Here is a 9365-nt window from a genome sequence, read left to right on the forward strand (position 1 = left end):
TATACACACACACACACACACACACACACACACACACATATATATTTGTGTGTATGTGTGAGTGTGTGTATGTGTTCTGTGTGTATGTATATCATATGTTTATGCAGGGTGTATACAACACATGTGTTTGCTTTACCACTGCTTGTCCATATAAGTGATTAGCGTTTAGATCAAGACAAGAAATGAACAAATATTTGCACAGAATCGTCTTCCTCCTCCATAGTCGAGCTCGGCCATTGTTCAACATCTGGGCGAGTTTGAATGCAAATGAAACACAAACAGATTTTCTCTCTGCATTTCCCCCTTTTTTCCCTCTCCTACGTTCCTTTTCCCCTTCTTTCGCTCACCTCTTTGGTCCCTTTTTTTCTCCCAATTCTTCTTCCCCGTTCCATTATCTTCTCGTCTCTCTCTTCCCCTCTTTCCAAAGAAAGTCAAAATTACTTTTTCTTCTTCTTCTTCTCTTTTTTCTTCTTTTTTTTTCCCTCTTTTCTTCTTCTTCTTCTCATATTTCTTTTCTTCTTTTTTCTTCTTTCCTTCTTGTTCTTGTTCTTTTCTTTTTTCTTCTTCTTCTTTCTCGTCTTTGTTCGTATAAGAATTAGGGTTCTACAGAGCGAGCTATCTATAATTGGCGTTTCGATATTTCATAATCTGAATAGAATGTTGAAGCTGGAATATCAGTGCGTTAATTGCACGCATTAGAGAAATCGTATTTTTTTCAGCACACGCACACACACACACACACACACACACACACACACACACACACACACACACACACACACACACACACACACACACACACACACTCTCTCTCTCTCTCTCTCTCTCTCTTCTCTCTCCTCTCTCTCTCTCTCTCTCTCTCTCTCTCTCTCTCTCTCTCTCTCTCTCTCTCTATCTCCTCATCATCTCTCTCTCTCTCTCTCTCTCTCTCTCTCTCTCACTCACTCAAAGTTCCCTCGATTAAAGAAAAAATAATTCAAAACTTTTACGGAGTGATCTTCAGGAATATTTTCCCCTGCGTAAGATAAAGGGAAACAGGGACAGGGGAGGAAGAAATGGAGAGAAGGGGGAAGGGAGGGGAAGGAGAAGAGGAAGGGGAAGGAGAAGAGGAAGGGGAAAGGGAAGGGGAGGAGAAGAGCTTAGTGAAGGGGAAGGGAAGAGAAGGGGAACGGGAGAAAGAGAGGCGTAAGGGAACGAGAAAGGGAAGAGAAGGGAGAGAGAGTCCGGGAAGGACAGGGGATGAAGCGAAGGAGGAAGGACAGAAGGTAAAAAGAAAGGAGAAATGAAAGAGGAAGAGAAAAGGGGGAAGGAGAATTGCAGGGAAAGAAAAGGGGAAGGGGAGGAGGTCAAGGCAGAGAGGAACGCCCGCACTATCAGCTGAGGCCCACGCTCGGGCGGCGCCGAATGAGCTGAAGCTGTGCGGGAGAGAGAGGGGAAGCCTCTGAATACAGAGGTGGCTCGTGTATGCGTGTGTGTGTGTGTGTGTGTGTGTGTGTGTGTGTGTGTGTGTTGTGTGTGTGTGTGTGTGTGTGTGTGTGTGTGTGTGTGTGTGTGTGTGTGTGTGTGTGTGTGTGTGTGTGTGTGTGTGTGTGTGTGTGTGTTTCAGGCATGTCACTTTTGCGCGTCTCTCTCCCCTTTCTCTCTTCCGCTCCCTTTCTATCTATTTATTCATTGATCTATCTGTCTGTTCCCTCTCTTTCGTTCTTTTTTTTCTTTCTCTCTCTTTCTCCTTCTTTCTCCTTCCTCCTTCTCTCTCACACTCCCTCTCTCTCTCTCTTTCTCTCTCTCTCTTTCTCTCTCTCTCTTTCTCTCTCTCTCCTCCCTCCCTCCCTCCCTCCCTCCCTCCCTCCCTCCCTCCCTCCCTCCCTCCCTCTCCCTCCCCTCCCTCCTCTCTCTCTTTCTGTCTCTTTCCCTTTTCCCTTTCTTTTCCTCTCCTCTTTCCCTCTGCGCCGTGGTGCCTCAGCAGCCAAGTGAACGCTAGTCCTTCAGGTCCGGCGCCACACGATACGGTTTCGTTGTCTCTCAATCGAATTATGAAGTGTGTTGCGACTGTTCCTCGAGGGAAGATGAGGATGAGGCCTCGGCGGGGAAAAGGCGGAGAAACGGGGCTGTTGGTTTGACCTTTGTTTTTGGCGTGGCTAACACACACACAAACATACATGCAAACAACTCACCCTCTCACACATATGCATTCAAACTAATAAACAAACAAACATCTAGAGATTCAAACAACAAACGATACCATATTAAGCATATATACTAACAAATATCTAAATGAACACATCCACACACACGCAGACAAACAAACAACCGCATCCACTCAGACAACTCAAGCAAACAAACAACCTCATCCATACACAAACAAACAAGCAAACGCATCCACACACACAATCAAACAAACACACGAAGAACCCCATCCACTCTCAGGCATTCTATGTCTCTCTGCGCCCTCCCTTCCTCCCTGCCTCCCTTCCTTCCTCCCTCCCTCCCTCCCTCCCTCCCTCCCTCCTTCCTTCCTTCTCTCCCTCCCTCCCTCCCTCCCTCCCTCCCTCCCTCCCTCCCTCCCTCCCTCCCTCCCTCCCTTCCTCCCTAGATATCCTAACCAATGATTAAAGGAGAAACAAAAGCTTACCTGAATACAGCCCCCCCCCCCGCCTCGACTTTCCTCCCCCCCTCCCCCTGCCTCGCCCCCATCGTCTCCCTCTCCCCCCCTGCGTCGTCTCCCTTTCCCTTCCAACTTCCCCCTCCATCCATCGTCTCCCTCTTCCCCCCCCCCTTTGCCTCGTCTCTCCCCCTCTTCATCTCCCTCCCCCCCTCGTCCTTCTCTCCCCCTCTGCCTCGTCTACCTCTAACACCTTGCCCCTCCCTTCCCCCCTGCCTCGTCTCCCTCCCCCCTGCCTCGTCTCCCTCCCCCCTGCCTCGTCTCCCTCCCCCCTGCCTCGTCTCCCTCCCCCCCTGCCTCGTCTCCCCCCCCCCCTTTAAAAAAGAGGAAAAAAATTAGTCTAAGGGAGTGAGTCAGCCGCCTTAGTCATCTCGACCATTGTCCCCTGTTGTTTAAATTTCAGGTATACGCCCGCCCCCCTTCCCCTCTCCCTTTCTCCCTTTGTCTTGCCTCCCCTCTCTTCTTCCTCCGCGTCCTGCCCTCTCTCTTCCCCGTAAGCATCCCTCTCTCTCTCTCTCTCTCTCTCTCTCTCTCTCTCTCTCTCTCTCTCTCTCTCTCTCTCTCTCTCTCCTTCTCTCTCCTTCTTCGATCCTGTTCCTAGGTATCTTTTTTTTTTGTTTTGTTTTTTTCTTAGGGGGGCCTCCATCTCTTCCTCGCTTTCCTTCTCTTCCTTGTTCCTCTTTGCTCACCATTCTTCCTAGTGCTGGCTCTCCTGCCTCCTCTTCCCTCCTCTCTCCCTTTCATCGCCTCCTCCTTTTCCTTTACCTTCCTGTTCTTTTCCCTCCCTTCTTCTTCGCCTCCCTCCTCTTCCCTTCCCTTTTATCCTCTTCCTTGCTTCCTTCCTCTTCCGTCCCCTGCCTTCATGCTCTTCGCCCCTCCTTTTCCCTCCCTTTCTCCCTCCTCACCCTCCTTTCTCATACCTCCCCCACCTTCATCCTCTTCAACACTCTCTCCCCTCCCTGTTGCCTCCCGTCTCACCTTCTCTCCTCTCCCCTCCCCTCTACCTTCACCTTCCCCCCTCCCCTCTACCTCCTCCTCCTCTCCCCTCCCCTCCCCACCTATTCTTTCTCCCTTTCCCCTTATTCCCCTTCACCAAAACCTGTTCCCTACGTCTTGCAAATTGCGATGTCATGAAAATGGAAATTCCAGATTGTAATCACGGTGTGACTTCGCCACTTTTGTGCGTTGCTTCGAGAGATTGGCTCTTACTATCTCTTTCCACTCCAGTTACGGGTGGGGGATGTTCCTGTCTGTCTGTCTGTCTGTCTGTCTGTCTGTTTGAACGTTTGGAGAGAAGCGGAGATGGGGTGGGGTGCGGGTGGGATGTTCCTGTTTGTCTGTCTGTCTGTCTGTTTGAACGTTTGGAGACGGATGGGGTGGGGTGGGTGGTGTTCTGCTGTCTGTCTGTCTGTCTGTTTGAACGTTTGGAGAGAAGCGGAGATGGGGTGGGGTGGGGGTGGGATGTTCCTGCTTGTCTGTTTGTCGGTCTGTCTGTCTGTCTGTTTCGAGAGGTGGGTGGGAGGGGTGTTCCTGTTAATCTGTCTGTCTTTGGATGTTTGGAGAGAAGGAGAAAGGGGGGGCGTTCCTGTTTGTCTGTCTGTCTGTTTGGATGTGTGAAGAGAAGGAAAGATGGGGTGTAGAGGATGTTCCTGAGAGAGAGAGAAAGAGAGAGAGAGAGAGAGTGAGAGAGAGAGAGAGAGAGATGGGGGGGGGGGAGGGAGTGAGAGTGAGAGGAGGGGAGAGAGACAGAGACAGAGACAGAGATAAAGAGAGAAAGCATAATTTCGTTTCCTGCTAACGTCATATATACAACAAATAGAACATGCACAAAAAGCCTCAACTGGTTCTATCTTGTAATGTCCACACGTGTAATTTAATCAAGTTTGCCTTTTCGGATTTTCGAAATGCCTAATGCATTTGATGAGTTGAATCCAGCAGGACATTGATTATTTGATATTCATTTATGGTGCGTAAAACATAAGTGTACTCCTTATCTATTTATCTATCATGTGTCTATCTGTTTATTTATCTATCTAACTATCTATTTATCCATTTATCTTTTTCTCTCTCGTTTTCATTCTCTCTCTCTCTCTCTCTCTCTCTCTCTCTCTCTCTCTCTCTCTCTCTCTCTCTCTCTCTCTCTCTCTCTCTCTCTCTCTCTCTCCTCATCTCTCCTCTCCTCCTCTCTCTCTCTCTCTCTCTCTCTCTCTCTCTCTCTCTCTCTCTCTCTCTCTCTCTCTCTCTCTCTCTCTCTCTCTCTCTCTCTCTCTCTCTCTCTCTCTCTCTCTCTCTCTCTCTCTCTCTCTCTCTCCCGTTCACATTCTTTTATCCTGTGTTTCCCCGTCGTTCTCTCTTTCTCTCCCCTCCTTCCATCTTCCTCCCTCCTCCCTTCATTCATTTGCCCCTCTCCGGGTGCCATCTTTCCTCAATTCTTCTCGCCTCGCCCTTCATTCTCCCATTCCCTTTTCCTCTTCCTATAGAAATATATCTCTCGATCCCCGTCGTCCTGTCTCCCGCCTCTCTCCCTCTTCCAGCTTTCGTTCTTCCCCGTTGCCTTCGCCCACTTTTATTAACATCAGCATCCTGTGCACGACCTGGATGTTTGGGCTGAAAATAGCCCCCTTTTAGGACATTTTTGCCTCGCCAACATCCTTCCCCTACCTCTCTACCCTCCCCTCTCCCCTCCTCCCATCCCCTATCCCCCCCATCCTTTAGTAGGAAAGCAACCTTTTTTCGTCAGATTTGGCTTTTTTTATGCTGGTGATGAGGGAAAGTCCCTACGCCTCTGTCACTTTGTGGGGAACGGTGGATGTGTTAGTGTGTTTGCAACTCTTGCTTTCATGAGCTCTGTGCTAGGAAAAGAGATGGGAAGGTGGGGGGAGGAGGGAGAGAGAGTGAGAGGGAGGGAGAGAGGGAGGGAGGGAGAGAGGAGGGAGGGAGGGAGGGAGGGAGAGAGGGAGGGAGGGAGGGAGAGAGAGAGGAGAGAGAGAGAGAGAGAGAGAGAGAGAGAGAGAGAGAGAGAGAGGAGAGAGGGGGGGGGGGAGAGAGAGAGAGAGAGAGAGAGAATAAAGAAAAAGAGATATTCTGATAGGTAGAGAAAGGAAGTTGGAATAGAAATTGAAACGAAGCTTTGATGGTGAAAGAGAGGGCCAAGTGAAGAGAGGGAGATGGGAAGAGGGAAAAACTCTGAAAAGAACGGGATGAGAGAGAAAAAATAAGAGGTGAGAAAGGAATTGGAATGGGGGAAAGAAGACAGGGAAACGAAGGAGAATTAGAGAAAAATAACAATAATGGAGCAAATTTGTGTAGGGGAGTTAGGGAGAAGCTAAGGATATTTTATTTCATCAGTATCGATAATTTGCACAATTAGCTTTAGTGTTTGTGATTTTTTTCCGGTGTGTAGAAAAAAGGTCAAGTTTTTAATTACAGTATTCGAAATTAGCAGCCGAATTTTAAGTGGCGGCGGAACGTGTTCATCATTTTTTTCGTCACAAGTAAAGCCTCGTTTTAGTTATTTCATCAACTATGTTTCAACGAACTACTTTGAATTTTCACACACACACACACACACGTGTGTGTGTGTGTGTGTTTTCACACGTATACATATACATCAGTTTTGAATTACCGAGTCCAGGAATACAATGTTTTACGTGCTTGTCCGTAGCAAACAATGCCTTGAGTGCCGAAGGAAAATCACTTGAAATCCAGCGTGTGGGACAATCGCACGACCACGTCCCCGGCGCCATGACGTACCTCCGAAGTGCCATGATCGTCCACGAGTTTTCCTCCTGCCCCGAGTGGCCTCAGGGAGTGTGTGGCAGCTCCTCGTGGCAAGATCGCGCCGCGTGGGAAGGCCTGATGAGCTTCGCTGATTGTTCTCGCATGGCTACTCTTTCTGTTTTTTTATTCCACTTTATTCATTCATTTTTTGTCTGTTTGTTTATTTATGTGAAAGATGAGATTAGTATTAGTCCGCAGAGTGACGTAAAGCGTATTGAGAGCTGTATATTTGTTTTCAGGTTTTCACCCGAGTGCCAACAGGCCTGTATTGCTATCCTGTGATGATACACACGACACCCATGTGGTTAGAGAGAGAGAAAAGACGAATTGAATTTAGAGTGAGAATTCCAGGCTAGAATCTCATGAAAGCCTCTCTCCCGATCATCTTACCTCAGCAGTATTTCTCCGTCATGCTGTCAGTGTTTTCATGCATAGCCATTTCGTTCCGTTCGGCCTGGCACGCTCGTCTGTCATGACACTTCGCTCTCACACTCGAGGCAGCGAGAAGAGCGAGTGGCGAGCCTTGATACCCGACGCAGCTGTACTTCTGCCTCCCGATGCCCTTGTGATTGTTCTCAGCTGTTTGGAATCAGTTTATTGAAGAGATAAAGATTGTAATTATCGGTTATAATAGAAGGGTTGAAGCGTTCACCCTCCCTCCCTCCCCCTTCCCTCCTTCCTTCCCTCCCCCGTGGATTATATAGGCAGCGTTGCATTTAATGGAGAATATAGAATGCTGGCCGATGAACTACAAATTAGAGCTTGCATTTAGAGCTTTAGCGACGATATTAATTGATAATCCCTATGGATGTAACACCTGCCACCATGCTCTTCGGAACGAGATCTGAACAGGTGCTTAATTAACGGTCATTTCTAATTTGTGAATCTATCACTCGAGCTTCATTTCACACAGCTTGTCAACTCGCCGGGAGGGGATGCGCTCGCTCTCTCCGCTCGCATTAGAGCTGAAAGTGGCGACCTGAAAGGGGAGGGTATCAGGGGTGAAATTCCTTCCATGGCAATGTAAGGTATTCTTTGGTGTTACTTTCTCGGGGTATTTTTGTGCCATTCTGTTTGTGTGTGTGTGTGTGTGTGTGTGTTTGTTTTAAGTGTGTAAGTGTGAATTTGTGTGTGTATTTGCGTGTGTGGGAATGTATATGTGTGTGCAAGTGTATCGTCCTCATTGCCTCGTATCTCTATAGGAGAAAGTGTGGGCCCGGAAGAAAATGAGAATCAGCTGTCTTCCGGCTTTTATCGCAGTTTCCTTCGCGGACAACATATAACCCAATCAAACTTATCCTTGCACACTGAATCCGGTAGATAATCAAACTTTATAGATATGGCAGTCTGATTATTCTTTTAATATATTCAAACGGCAGAGGGTCAGAACAAGAGAAAAATGGCAGAAGCAAATGCGCAGGCGAGGGTGGCAGACAGAAGAGCTTCGCTTGCGAAATCCTGCTGGCGTCTTCGGTGTCTGGTGTGTCGTAGGTTACACCCAGCGCCGTGTGGGGGGAGTGGGTGGCTGGGTTGATGGTGAGCGAGGGTGCTTGAGTGTGGGTGGCTGGGTGATTGGGTGGGGAAGGTGGGCGAGGGAGTGCTTGTGTGTGTGTGTGTCCCTGTCTGTCTGTTTGTGTGTATGGGGGGAGAGGGGTGCTTGTGTGCATGTGTCTGTCTGTGTGTACCTACATCAATATGGGTCCTCATAAAAATTCTCCTTCGTATCTACGTAGCTTAAAACACGCATGGACGAGTCCACGTCATCTCCAGACCCAAATAAGAAAGAAGTCTTCACGCGATTTGACGTCAGGGGCGTTGAGGGAGCCAGTGCCACGGCGACGGAGGGGTTACGCGCCTGCCGGGGATGCCAAGTGAAGGAGGGGAGAGGGAGCGTCGTAAGGTACAAAGGAACTCTTTTTTTTTGTGAACCTGAAGTCAACCATTGTGTGGAGTAATGCGCTCGCGGAGATGGACGTTTGTAGGGGACCATTTGTGAAATGGGATGGGGTCTGGGAGGGGGAGGGGAGAGGGGGAAGGGGGAGCAGGAGGGTGGAGTCTGGGGGAGAGGGGAAAGAGGGGTGAGGGGTGGGGAGGAGGGCTGGAGGGTGGAGTCTGGGGGAGGGGAAAGAGGGGGCAGGAGGAAAGGTGAAAGTGGAGTGAGGGTGGGGGAATGGGGGTGAGGGGAGGAGGGCAAGGGACAGGAGAGATGGGGTGTGGGAAAAGGGGAAAAAGAGACGAGGGAAGAAGAAAAAGGGTGTGAATGTGATGAAGACAGGCGGTCGAAAGGGGAAAGGGAAAGGAGAGACGAAAGAGTAAGTGAAGGAGAAAGATAAAGAAGAGGGAGAAAGAGAGAGAAAGAGAGATACTCGCGCGACGGAACGGATACAACGGAACGAGAGGAATAGGAATGGAACGGAGCGCATATATATATATAAAGAGACCTCCATCCTCAAGGGAACCGAGAGACAATGGGAGAGAGAGAGAGAGAGGCTTGGAAATTCGGCGTCGAAAAAAGAAAAGGATTTTTTTTTTTTTTTTTTTTTTTTTTTTTTTTTTTTTTTTTTTTTTGGGGGAGGGGGTCGGAATTTAAAGGGGGGTAGGCTTTCGGATTTTGATTGGAATTCGACTTCTTTTTAGGAGGGAAGTCGGGACGAACGGGGATTTTTTTTTTTTTTTTTTTTTTTTTTTTTTTTTTTTTTTTTTTTTTTTTTTTTTTTTTTTGCCGTCCGGCTGTTCGAATCCTGGGAAAAGATGACAATTCAAACATCTGTCAAATTTAATTCAGTGCTTCCTTCTAATAGCTGTTATTACGGAGCATAAAACTGATGTGTATGGCCTCGGAAAAAAATAGATATATAAAATCCTAATCGTTTCATAATAATAATGATGGTAGTAATAATAATAATAATGATAATGATAATCA

Source organism: Penaeus monodon, chromosome 17 (genome assembly GCF_015228065.2).
Source record: "Penaeus monodon isolate SGIC_2016 chromosome 17, NSTDA_Pmon_1, whole genome shotgun sequence".
Classification (NCBI taxonomy): domain Eukaryota; kingdom Metazoa; phylum Arthropoda; class Malacostraca; order Decapoda; family Penaeidae; genus Penaeus; species Penaeus monodon.